General features: G+C 45.1%; 1 protein-coding gene across 2 annotated transcripts in view; it reads right to left on the reverse strand.

The window, feature by feature from the left end:
- The window catches only part of MED14 (mediator complex subunit 14), a 1,045,467-nt gene that overhangs the window by 700,019 nt on the left and 331,273 nt on the right, over positions 1-14,175 (reverse strand). The window lies entirely within an intron of this gene.

A 14,175-nucleotide genomic window follows, 5' to 3' on the forward strand; every position in this document is an offset into this window, starting at 1 on the left:
GCATTCACTGCAGACTTATCATAATGAATGCAAAAATGTCCAAGCAAAATCCATAGTAGTTGAGGTAACTTTAGAGGTAAATTAGACTGTAAAGCATCTTCAATTGTTACAAGACGCTGCTACCTTTGTGGGTGCAGCAAAGCCAAATATCACAATATACTTGGGTTAGCTCCAGTGAACACCACCTATGCTATCATTTTCCCAACTGAAAGAAGTTTAGATATTACTAGATACCTTACAACAGTGCAGTGTGTACCACACAGTGTGAATATTACCTTAGCCAAGTACAAAGTCTGCCCATGGTACTGTTGTCCTTCGAGACAGTAGGTGAGATTTTCTGTGGAGCACCCATCAGAGTGGTACTGATGGTGTTTAACAGGCGACCAAAAGAAAAAAACTGCAACTAACTTTAAATTAAATTATCAAATGTGGAGTTTATCAGAAAACGTTACTACACAGAACAGTGTTGCACTGAGTAGATATAACTATCAACTGCACTCCTTCCTTAATGGGTATATAAAACTTAAACCTAAATCTGTTAGTTGAGATAACTTTAGAGGCAGATGAGATTGCAAAGCAAAAGAATAAAACAGAGGAGTAGAGGGAGCCAAAGGCAGAGAACAGCAAATTACTAACTTGATTGTCATTCATGTATGAGGGCAATATTGCGCCAACACTAATAGGACCTGTGTCATTATCAGGCCTTGGGATTGTAAGGAAAAGGACCCTCATTGGAAAACAAACACCCCATTTTTTTTTGTTTAATCTCTTTTATTGTTTTTCTTATTCTTAACACAGAACAGAGCAGACATATGCAATACCGTACAGCACATATTTGACTGCAATCGTAATACATTTGTTACAGAAATTTGATATTGCAGCACTGCTAGTGCAGGACTCTACATGTCAGTATGATTCATATTTCATGGCTCACTAAAATCTCTAATTTTGCATGCTAGCGGCCGTCAAATGCAAATTCTGTCTGTTACATGGCCGTGACTGTACCGTAGTTTGAGTTGCTAACTTGGGAGGCGGGAAATAAGATTGGGGACAGCTGAAATGTAATGAGGGTTGTAACTTTACGTAACATAGCACCTCTTGTGAGTTTGAATAGCCCTCCCCTGGTACCCACAGGCATAAGAATGAATTTGTATCATGACATGCAGGCTCTCCTTAATATATATACGGTGCGCACCATTCGGAAGGGTCTTTATTTTGTAGTTATCTTTGTGAGAGGTCGCATTATTGAACACAGTTTCTGTTTTTAAGACAGATCTGGCGTAGTCACAGGAACAATTTCAGGGGTGTTGTCTATTTCTTGCAGTTCCTGCAGTATTGTGTCCCAGTGTGTTGCGATTGGTGTTTTGCGCAACCCCAGTGTATCTTCTCTATAAAAAACAACACTTTCTGCCTTGGCCCATGTGAGAAAGTGCCATCTTTCTTGCATGGTATGCCCCCACTTTTTGCTAAATTGCTGAATGTACTTCGATTGAGTGTACCCTGGGTTCCTGCCAATCAGGTGCCCAGGGCCTATGTTCCTTCCTTAAACCACACAAACTCCAAATTGGCAAACCCTAGCCACATGTCAGCCCCTAGTAAATGGTACCCTAGGTACCCAGGGCCTTGTGGCCAGGGAAGGCCTCTAAGGGCTGCAGCACTCATTGTGCCACCCTCAGAGGCCCTGTACCCTTACACACACACTGCCCTTGCAGGCTGAGTGTCTGGGTGTAGGACAAAACAAAGAGTCGACATGGCACACATCACTGTGTACCATGCCCATCACCTACACTGCCAAGGCATTTGTCAGCCACCCCTCTAGCTGGGTGCATTACGCCTATGGTGTGGGCACAGGAGCAGGAGCCCTGTGCCCCTACAGTACCCGGGTCCATTCCTGGGCACTGTAAGTGCAGTGCTGTCATTTAAGAGTGCATGGTGCTGAGAGCTTGTCAAACACGAGCTCCACAGCACCATATTGGCAACACTGAAGCCTGGGAAGTTTGGTATCAAACTTCTCAGCACATTGAACCCACACTGATGCCAGTGTAGGATTTAATGTACTAAGCACCCCAGAGGGCATCTTAGAGATGCCCCCTTACAGCTAACTTACAATCCACGTCTGCTCTGAGGCTGCCCAGGCTGCCACACAGCAGACACGTTGATGGACCCCTGGGTGGGAGAGACCCTGCTCTCCAAGGGCCTGCAACAATGCACATCCTGGGTGAGGTGAGAAATCTCCTCCCCCAGGATGAGCAAAGGGAAGCTTCAAAGGCAGGCCGCCATTTGGAGTTTCCCCAGGCCACTGCAACCCCCCACTCTGGCGGGAAGCTTGGCCGGAAACCCCATACAAGGACAGGGGATGTGCCAGCCTGCCCACCCCACCCCTCAGGTGGGGGAGGCAAGGTGAAGCACATCTCCGGGCTCTCGCCATCTTGAAGATGGGAGGCCCTACCCTATCAGGATTAGGCTACTGCCCCCCTCCCACAGGAGAGAGGCAGGATAGGGGGTGTACCCACCCCAGGTCAAGGACCCATTGGTCCCTGGCCTTCACCTACCTATAACGCCCCTAAATCTAGTATTTAGGGGCCCCCTGAACCTTCCTTCCTGAGATTCCAGATAGAAAATTACAAGAAGAGCAAGAAGAACAAAGACCTGCCCTGCAGCTGCTAAAAAGAGAAGAAGACACCAACTGCTTAGGCCCCAGCCCTACCGGCCTGTCGACTCTCGAACCTGCACCAGCGCGGCATCTCTCGTGGCCAGCAACCTCACCAACCCCGGAGGACCTGGCTACCTTTTGGCTCTAAGCCCCTGGGACTCCCATGAGTAGAGGCTCTACTCAAGAAACCTATTTTTAACCCCTGGCAGCAGCCCGGAACCGCGGACCCAACACACTCTGCACCAGCCAAGCCTGGCCAGTGCCGGAGTGGACAAAGACCCTGAGGACGACCCCACGGCGACTGTGACCCCGAGTCCGGCACCCAAGGACCCCCCTCGACATCCCGGAGGAAGCCTGCAGCCTCAGAACCAAGTGCCACCCCAACCGCGATCAACCAGAGGGTAAGATTCCCGACGTCAAAAGGCACCCCTGCACCCGGCGCCCTGCGGCCCCCTGTGCCCAATCCCGGGGTACCCACCTAACCTACAACTACCCAACTTACCTCTCGAAGTGGTGGTGGCACCTGAAACATCCTCGTCCCCGAGCCTGCAGCCTTTTTCCAAACCGGAACATTCCCATTGATTTCCATTGAGCGCCCGAGGGCTCAAAAGCACCCTGCACCCAGCCGCCCGAGTGGCCCTGGCAGTGACCTCTCTACTCTAACCTACTTCCCCACTTGCCCTGAGTAAGTGACCAGGAGCCCAGCTCCCACAGCCGCGTGGCTTGCCAGACAGCAGCCACCAACCAAGGCCCCCCCTATCCCTCATAGGATAACATTGGGCCTAACTCTCTCTGCACCCGGCCGTCCTGAAACCGCTGAGGGTGAACCAACTGTACCTACCTGACACTGGGGGACCCCGGAGTCTATGCCCGGAATTTCAGCTCTGCCAGTCGAGTACTTACCCTTAAACCGCTAACTTCATTTTCCTCATAGGGTAACATTGACTGGCTTTTTCTTCAAAAATCTTCTAAGTGTGAACTTTTCAAAACTGCAAATATTCACAAAAAATCAGCCAAGTGACAAAAACGAATTTACTCACCTGCTCCTAGGTGAGCTCCCAGTGCTGGATCTTGGTGCCCAGCCCGGACTCTGAAAAGTGTCCACAACCATACTTACCTCCAACTCATTTTTCTTCCATAGGAAACCATGGTCTGCTTTTCTGTGAAATTTCTTCTGTCTATTTTTGCAAATTTGAAATATTCTTTTAAAATCGTACCATTTCTGCAAACGAAATTACTTACCTGTTTTTGATAAGGACCCCAGTCCTGGGTCTAGGTACCCAGTCCTGGATTACTAAAGTAACGATAAAGTACTCTACCTGCAATTTGAATTTCTTGCCATAGAGATCCATTGAATGTTTTCTTTGAAATATTTTCTAAGTGCTAACTTTTGAAATAGCTAAATATTATTTAAAAATCATTACAGTTATTAAGTCGACTTTCATCACTTGATTCTTAATACTGACCCCAGGCTGGTTCTAGGAGCCAGACCTGGAATTCCAAAAGTAATCTGAAAAGTAATTTATTACAAATAACCTGAATTTACCATTGAGCTCAATGCATTGTTATGTTTAGGAAATAGGATTGTTTATTGCAACCAACTGTGACTGTTTACACAAATTTATTGCTTAAGACAAAAGTATTTATATTCAACCTCTCATTCTGAGAAAGTATATTTTTACCCCCTTTGTGGTTCTAAAAATAAAACAAGCATATATTTTATATATATAAACCATTGGCCTAGAGTTCAGTTATTGAGTGTGTGAAACCATTTGCTGACTGAGTGTGTACAATAAATGCTTTACACTGTCCTCTGGTACTGCCTTACTGCTCGACCAAGCTACCACTTTTGAGAGTAAGGTCATACCTAACTTTGACCTCTATCAGCCTCTGGGGGACTGTGGACTCTGTACACCCTGTACCTATTAGGGAACAGTATATACAGAGCCACTTTCTCACAGCCCATACCTGTAATGAGCGCTTCCAAGCAAGAGTAATGCGGGAACGACACCTTTAGGTAATCAACCGTTTGGCCACAATTAACCGCAGAGCAAAAAACACGAGAGGTCACTTTTTGGTTCTTAGTTATATTATAGAGATGCAGGATACAGGCTTCCCAGCAGAGGGGTATAGTGCAGTCTGTGTAGCGGTTTAATGATGTTACCACCAATTCCCAATTCTCCCTCAAATGTGGGCAGCCCCATATCAAGTGTAACTAGTCCGCGTCCGTGGTATGGCATTGTGTGCATGTAACATTTGTGCTGCTGTGATATTTATTGACCTTCGCTGGGGTAAGATATGCCTTCTGTGTTCTAAAGTATTGTATTAAGCGGAAACGCATATTATGTGAAACACTATTTGGCCCCTCCAGCACCTTGTTCCTCTCAGCGTCTATGAAAGGACGCTAAAGGTCCCTCTCCCAGCTCATCCTCAAGGGGTGTAGCACTGTCGCTGTGTGGTGCCTGAGGGAGGCAGTGAACCATCTAATTAGGTGACGCCCATCCCATGATGTTTAAGTATTGGATAGTTAGATGTGTTGGGAGCTCTTTTGACATATCACCCAGTGTTTTTACAATGCTGTTATAATCGTGAGGTACATGAGGAACTGTCCTGCTGGAAGCCCATTATTCTCCATCAAGGGCACAAATTATATCAGATTGCCTTCATAGTACAGATCTCTGGTGAATCCCGCCATCTCAGTGTTGTGATTCACAGGTGGTGATCGCTTGTGTGACCCCCGGGTATACCTAGTGGGGGAAGCAAAGGGGCGTATGGTTTTGTGTATTGCGTGATGAGCAAGCTTCTGCAATAGTATCTATATGCTACATCTGATAGAGACATCTAGCTGCAGATTCCTTAACTTAGAATATCCTTCCGCTGCCAGTCTGGATCCGGAGATTTTTCCGCAGTACCTCTGCGCACCGGGGGATGGCGTCGCATTGCTCCGCCCTGACGTCGTCCACGGATATGACGTCAGTGGCGCCATACAAGTCCCTCCCAGTGCTCCGACGTCAATTTTCTTTTACTCCGCGCTGCAATGCGGATCCAGGAGAAGCGGTTCCTCTGCACTATTTGTTTTTGGCCTTACTGTCGCCTTTGAACTTCCAGGAACAGTGTGCTGATGCCTTTGAGCTTTAAGTCGTGTGAGTCCTGTACGCGGCTGATGTCAAAGATGGATCCACACGCGACTTGTATGTAGTGTTTGGGCGAGCACCACAACTCCGAGGAGTGCAACGCCTGTCGGAAGCTGAAGCCAAAGTCCCTATGAGAACGTTAGGATGAAGGTGTTATCCGCAGGGATGTCCCGTCAGAGTCCCGGAGTCGTCGGTCTCCTTCTAAAGCTAGAGCCCCGGTTCGGGGCAGGTCACGGGAGCTTGCCCGACGTCATCACTCATCTCCCTCATGTAAGCAGAAGCGGAAGTCATGGAGGCCATCTGCCTCACGTAGTCGTGACGTCTGTGCCTGTTGTTCCCGGTTCTTACCGGACACGGCCCGCCGCAGTCGACCCCCACCTACCCTCCATTTCCTGGGGTTGGGGCGACTAGGAACCAGATGGTGGCCTATTTTCAGGCTTTGCGGGCCATCATTGAGCCGACCCTCTCCCTGGCCCGCCTTCGGGCCACACAGAGGTGATAGGGACTCCGATTAGGAGCTCGCCGGCGGATTCGTCCTCTCGACCAATCGAGGACCCTGACTCCGGCTCCAGAGTCACAGCGACATCGGGAGCCAGCCAGGTGGTGCATCCCATTCAGACATAAAGCCACAGTCCGCCTCCAGCGTTAGGGGAAAGCCCGGTGAGGACCCCTGGAATGGCATCTGCTGAAGAGGACTTGTCTCAGAGTTGATGCTATCCCACGCCACAATCTCCAATCGTGGTGGATGTCGGGTCAGCGCCGTCCCGACGCAGATCAGTGGACCCCCCTTCGGCATTCGTTGGCGTTGATGCTGCACCGTCTCAACGTTGTTCAACGCCGGAGACATCCTTTGGTCCTCCTTTTCACATGGCGGATGAGCTCCCTGGGGGTTCACATTCCCCAGTATTGATTGAGCGTTCTTCGGAGCATGTTGATGGGGGACACTTGCAGGCCCTTGGGCAACCTCGGGCTGCAGGGCCTTTGACTTTTGGTGGACGGGTTAGCCTGCAACCATCCCTTAACTATGATTTGCTGTCACCTCCTAGAATGGAGACGGAGGCTGGTGCAGCGTTTGCAATGGCTGTTCGCAAAGCTGCTGATATTTTGCAGTTCCAGCCTCCTCCTATTTCTTTGCCCTCCGATCCATTGTTGAACTTGCTCCACCAGGGCACAGCTGAGGGACCTGAGCGAGGCCCTCGTCAGGGGACTCAGTGGACTGTGCTATTGCACATAGTCACCGCCTGGCTACAGATGACCCAGTCTGTTTGTCCCTGCACCCTAGGGTTCAAGGGCTAGTTGTCCAGATGGCCTCCGCTTCACTACCCTTGTCCTCTGCCCCGATCCTTTCACCCACTGGAGTCTCAATGGTTGGAGACGTGCGGTCGGCAAATGTTTGCGTCCACAAGGTCGGCCCTCCGGTCCTTGAACACGTTTTGCGTGTTTACACAGACGTTTGTCCTCTGGGACTTGGTGGAGCCCTTCCGTCCCTCCCTGTCAGAAGACCCCCGGGCTGACCTGGCTCGGATACTCCAGGATGGTCATGAGCTGGCTCAGTTTCCAATTTGGTCCGCCATGGATACCACTGATTCCGTGGGTCGGGCAGTGACCAGGTCAGTTGCTTGCGTCAACATGTTTGGCTGCGTGATATAATTTTTCCAGAAAATGTTCAGGAGCGTCTTCAGGACTTGTCCTTTGATGGGGCCCATCTTTTCGAGAGTCATGCTGGCTCAGTGTCTCATGTCTGGTTTGCAGTGAATTACATGGTTTCTAGTCCCTTGTTGTGGATGTATTGTCTTGATTGCGGTGATGCAGTATTGGTTTTGCTTTTCTCTGGTGTCGGTCGCTGGGTTCAAGATGTTGAGGGTCCCGTGTAGGGTTTTGAGTGTACAGGAAAATTGGCGCCCTGCCTGGTAGCGGTAAGTCAGGGTAATTAGAAAATAAGGAGGATACGGTGCCACTACGTCAGAGGAAACCCCAATAGCCCCCTGAAGGGAGTGGCAAGGGCCCACTCAGTGAATACAACAAGAGTCCTAGGCACACGTTTTAGAATAAATATATACAAGCGTTTTTCTTTTCAAAGCTCATTGACGTGGAGTGAACATGATTTTCCTCAGACCCTGGAGCTTTCAGACTTCACGGTTGACGGCTGAACCCGCCCGTCATCCCGTGGCTCATATTTTCAACAAGCCACCATTGGCTTCTATCCTTTACTTTGAACACGACTAGGTCGGGTTGGAATTATCAGCGGCCTCATGACCCTTTAATCCTTGTTCCACATTCAGCCCTGAAGAGTCACGGGTGTACCACCCGCTTGACGAAACACGTGTCGGCTGGTTTTCTCTGTGATGTTTTCAAATACATTTCAACTTGGAAAGAACAAAAAAACCTGTGTCGACCTTATCTCCTTTCCATACTGTAATATCATGTTGCTTTGAAAAGAAAAACGCTTGTATATATTTATTCTAAAACGTGTGCCTAGGACTCTTGTTGGGTTCAAGATGTTATTTCCCAGTGGGACTATACAGCTTCACATCTGTTTCTGCCTTTATTTTCGATTCCTCTGTCTAGGAGCTAGTTTGAAGAGGTGCCCCTCTTTAGAGGGACGTGACATACCTTATGTGAGGTATTCATTGGTTACTGTATAGCCATTCTACCTTACCACTGCTCCAGGGAGAGTTCTTCCTGGGTGGTGTACGTCCTGCCTGAGGATGCAGCGAGGTCATCTTAAGATTTTATCTATCTCCTCTTTGGGGAGTTTTAGTCACTCCACTTGCTGTAGTGGAATTTCTTCTCTGGACATGGCCAACAGGGTGGCGTAGCTCTCTTTGGAGCTTTTATGTTCACATTTTCCATTTGGTCAGTAGTCCTCTCCTGCCTCTGCGCAGACCTCTTCAGACTATTGTTGGATTTACGTCCTGTCTGGCTAGTCACGGCGTACACACGTATACTCCCTTTTTTCTTGCCCTTGGTTATCTTTTCAAGCTTTCCGCTGTTTTTTTACACCATTTTGCCTAGGTCAGCTGTCTTTGCCGTAATCCAGTGTCTCTTCTGAGCAGGTTGGTCTGTTCCTCTTCAGGAACAGTTTCTTCTCTGTTTTCAGTTCTGGCACGGTGTGTTAAATCACACCGGGTGTGTTCATGGGCACGAGGTGTTAGCTGATCCAACTGGTGCCACAGCATTGCCGGCGTTCGATTTTTGTGGCTTTGTCTATTACCTCCGTCTGGTGTTGGCTCAGACCCTGCCGGGTTTTTCCATGGTAGGCAGTTGGTTCAACGCCGGACGCATGGGTGGTGCACATTGGTTGTGCCCCATTTTTCATGCGCACTTCCCAGAAAAGGACTCAGGTCGCTCTGCTCATAGCCTCTGCCAGATGTTATCCTTAGCAGTCTCTCTATCAGGGATGCTCTTCGTACCTTTCTACACATGTTCGGGCTATGTGTGTATGCAGGTATCTACATATATACATATGTGCCTGTATATCTACATGTCTGTTCTCTGTTCTACTGATGTTATGTCCTGCTATGGCTCACTCTGGTGCCATTGGTACCTGTTGTGCGGGCTGCTGTACTTGTCTTAGGCATGCTCTTAGAGTAACCTGTGCCTTTCTTTAAAAAAATTTTTTTTTTTAAAAACCATCATAAATAAATGAATAAAAATAACTCTTTATATATGTATATATATGTATATGTGTGTATATATATATATATATATATATATATATATATGTAGTATATATATATATTTATCTGTGTATGTGTGTGTTTGTGTAGTGAGATGTACACACTGCGAGGGAGCATGCTTGCTCCGTCTCTTTCTTCTTATGACAGCGAGCCTTGTGTAGGTCTCCAGCTTCTGCCGGTTTTCTTTCATCGTTGTACTTCTCGGTATGGCTGTTCAGCATAACTACCTGGTGGTACATTCTGTATATTTCTACCGATGTATGTGTGCTGTCGATACTTCATTTAATGTGATTCTGCAAGTGTGTGGTGTAGATTCCCCGGTACACCCAGTCTGTATAAGCATATTCCTCTTATCGACATACCTATATCTAGATATGGTTTGTATATCTCGGCATGAGTGACATCTGTTTCTATACATGTCCGTCTTGGTATCTACTGCTGTGTACGCTTATTTTGTACGGCCTGACTTTGGCATACTGTTTTGTCCTTTCTCTGGGACATTATTTTTTGCAGATCCATGGATCCTGTGGATAGTTCTGCTTTGTCTCTTTTTGCAAAAGCTCATGGATTTCTTCCTTTGGGCACTGGCCATTCAACTCTCTATGATTTTCCTTTGTCCCTTCCTGGGAGGTGAAGGTCTCGTACTGTCCTCTACTGACTGTGGTGCCATTGCTTTGTTTCTTTGGCCACGGTTCTTTTTATATAGGACCAGTTGTTAGTATATGCGTATTCTAAGATGGCGGGACTTATATTAGTGGACAAGGACGCATTGACGACCGTAGTCCTTGGTTAGTATTTACATTGCGCGCACTGTCGCGGATTTCCTATTAAAAGCAGAGAGAGTTTGTAGTTCGCTTACGAACACTACCATTAAAGCATCGGGAAGCGCAGTTACCGCACTTACCGGTAAGCGGACTCACTATGATGGACCAGACAGATGGAGTTTTGTTTGGATAATGGTAACGGTCTTTGTAGATGAGTATGTGGTGATATCGCAACTGTTTGTGCATTCGTTTTAGAGTTCTTCTCACTGGTCGGAAAACAGGTAATTTAGTTTACAATACACACTTTATCTTAAAGGTAAGCGTGTTTGTATGCATTTCACGTTGGAAGGGCTGATTTTCAACATTCAAGCAACTGGTTACTACAGTTTGAACAATGGCACAATTCTCTTTTTATCAAGTTTTTACAGTCTGCTAGTGATTGATCACTTTAAATAGGATTACTGATCCCTAAATGAACACTGTGCAATAAGGTATGAAGGGATCCATCTCGTTTTTCTGTTTAATAGTAATACACATTCAGTGATTTAACAACAAGGTGCTCTATATATAGACACTTAAGCATGTAAGATATTGCACATGAATATTTCATAAACATAACAAATACACTTACATATGTGAGAGAATCAGGAATAGCGTGCACGTTGAAGTGGCACAGATACCAACATTGGTACATTAGTATCCACAGTGCATGAAGGGTTGTTGGGTGTAAATGGGACTCCTTGTATTAAATTTTTGTTTAAAACACCGTCAATTTACTTTTGGGTTTCAGATATGCCCCTGAGGATGGGACCTCGCATTCCCGAAATGCATCAGGCATGAAATGAATTTTGTTGACAAAAATGCATATAATGTTATTTTTTCAGATTGATGTACACTTTGTATCAAAGTAAACTTTGTTCGAAAAAGTTTTTTGGGGTAAACTATGAGTACTGGTACTAGCGGTGTGGTAAAAAATGCAATGTGTTGAATATGGATAATGTATCGAGAGATAAATGTGTAAAACACAGAAATCAGCAAACTGAAGTTCAGATTATGATTAATTTAGTTTGAATTTTTCAGAGTGAGCAGTGCACACCACATTCAAGTGAACTTGTTATATTTCGGTATCTACATATACATATCTGCCTGTATTTCTATATGTCTGTTATCTGTTCGACGGATGTTATGTCCTGCAATGGTTCACGCTGGTGCCGTTGGTACCTGTTGTGCTGACTGCTGTATTTGTCTTGGGCATGCTCTTAGAGTATCCTGTGCCTTTCTTTAAAGAAAACAAATCATAAATAAACGAATCAAAATAAATTGTTATACATGTTTTTATACACACACACACATATACAGAGTATATGTGTGTGCGCGTGTGTGTATATATATATATATATATATATATATATATATATATATATATATATATATATATATATATATATATATCAGGAAACAGATCGCTCGGCGATTTGAGAGCGCACTCAGAAGCAGAAGAGCAACCTCTTTATTATCCACCAGGCAAAAGGAGTACATTTGCAAGTTCGGTGAGTCCGCCTGACGCGTTTCAGAACGTTCCTTCATCAGAGGCGTGGCTCAATTAAATCGTTCTGCTGCGTGGCATACATATTTAAATTCTAGCCCTCCAATGGGCTCTCAGATGAGACCCCAGTGTTTGCTGGGAGATGTAGTATGTCACGCAGCCTGCATTCTGTACCAAAATTGGAATGAGCTATCGACTCACAAACGGCCCTAAATGAACCGCCAAATGTCCCAAATGTCCGTAATCCACCAGGACTCCTTCCCCAAAAGCGAGCACAGTGAATTCTGTGCCCATTGGCCCCTGTCACATCCTTAGGGTGGTGCGCTCTCCACGGCCCAGAGCCGCCGTGAAAACATCAGGAAACAGATCGCTCAGCGATTTGAGAGCGCACTCGGAAGCAGAGGAGCAACCTCTTTATTATCCACCAGGCACCGAAGTTGCAAATGTACTCCTTTTGCCTGGTGGATAATAAAGAGGTTGCTCTTCTGCTTCCGAGTGCGCCCTCAAATCGCCGAGCGATCTGTTTCCTGATATATATATATATATACACACACACACACACACACACACACACACACATCTCACAGCTACACAGGTTCCAACGTATGAGAAGCACTGGCATTAACTGCTCATTTCAAAGCTTTATTAGGTATGCACAGGCACAGCACATCAATACCATTTAGTCCACAGATGGGCCTCGATGTGCCGATATGCGCACAATCCGAAATCGTGAGGCAGCAATAAAGGATTGAGCGCATATCGGCACATCGAGGTCCATCTGTGGGCTTTAAGTTTTCCAGCAGAACATTGCGCACCAACAGTGGTGAAATGTGGACACTACAATGCCCATAATGCTCTGCGAGATCACGGCGGAGCGTTCCATCGAGGGCTTGCATCTGAGCAATCATATTTAAGGGGGTGGAGTCCAGCACGCTTTCTTATTGCCAGGGCCTCTGAGAAAGGAGTACAAGAAACTCTGAAACGCGTCAGGCATTGCTGGCAAGAGAACTGCTAAATGGTATTGATGTGCTGTGCCTGTGCATACCTAAAAAAGCTTTGAAATGAGCAGTTAATGCCAGAGTGCTTCTCATACGTTGGGACCTGTGTAGCTGTGATATATATGTTTATCGCTACTTTTTAAGAGGCCAATTGCATGAGGCTTCTTTATTTCCATAGGTCATAGGATATATTTAGGATTTTCTAGGTACACACACTAAAAAAACTCTCTTTTCGTAAGCACTAATGCACTTTATAGATATTGTATACTTTATACAAGTTAGGATTAACAAAATAGAAAAAAACATTATTTAAATTATTATCTTGGGTATGATTAGAACATCGTAAAAACAATTAGAACATCGTAAAAACAATTAGGACATTTGGATTGTGGTTTAATTATGGATGAACATTTAGAGACATAGTGACAACAGCAAATTGCATTGATGCAGTGAATTTAACTTTGCTACAGCTAAAACAAAATGACAATTTTTAAGATAAAAGTGATCATCAAAAAATTATATATCATTTTTTGCACATTTGCACAGGAAGTGATTGTTTTTTGCACAACTATTTTAAAGTCATTTTTATGGTTTTATATATATTTTTATCATAAATGTTTTAGCTGATCACTTTGGAGAAAAAATATATAAATACATATTTTTTAAATATTTTTTACATATTTATATGGGTATTTTTCCTTTTAATGTCTCTATTCTATGTTCCAAGCATTATGCAGATTAAAAACGATGTTTATATTTACATATGATTCATGAGAAAAGCAATACATATTTATAATGTCCACAACAAACGTGAACATAATACCAGTTGTTGTTTATAATGTTTTTTCCATGTCTATGAAATTGTAACTGACCAATGGGTGGACACGTAGCATTTGAAAAAGCTGGCAGACATTTGCTTTCTTGTGTGATCAAGGGCACAGGGTGCTCGAAACGCGTCGCAGAGGGAGTCAATAAACTACATCTACTGCCTTACCTGTTTGGGTCCGTCCTTCTCTGTTCGCCGTGAAAGGAAGTACGAGGAGTTTTGGAATATATATATATATATATATATATATATATATATATATATATATATATATATCTTCCAAGTTTAAGTTTATTTGATTTAGTTCTCGACTGAGAACAACAAATATTTAAGGATTAAAATTACATTTGGGTAGTAAAATTGTTATTCTAATACAAAGTTAAAAATGATTTTAAAACGTATACATATTAATACACACAAATTCATTAGGCGGTGCCTTACAGAGAGAAATCAGGTTCTGAACAGAGTTAATTTTACATTTTGTTCTGATTGCTTTTAAAAATCTCTTTCTAGCTTCTACGACATTCACGTTTGGGCAAACGAGTAACACGTGTTCTAAGAATTGCACCCCACA

The sequence above is a fragment of the Triturus cristatus genome, chromosome 8 (assembly GCF_964204655.1).
Source record: "Triturus cristatus chromosome 8, aTriCri1.1, whole genome shotgun sequence".
Classification (NCBI taxonomy): Eukaryota; Metazoa; Chordata; class Amphibia; order Caudata; family Salamandridae; genus Triturus; species Triturus cristatus.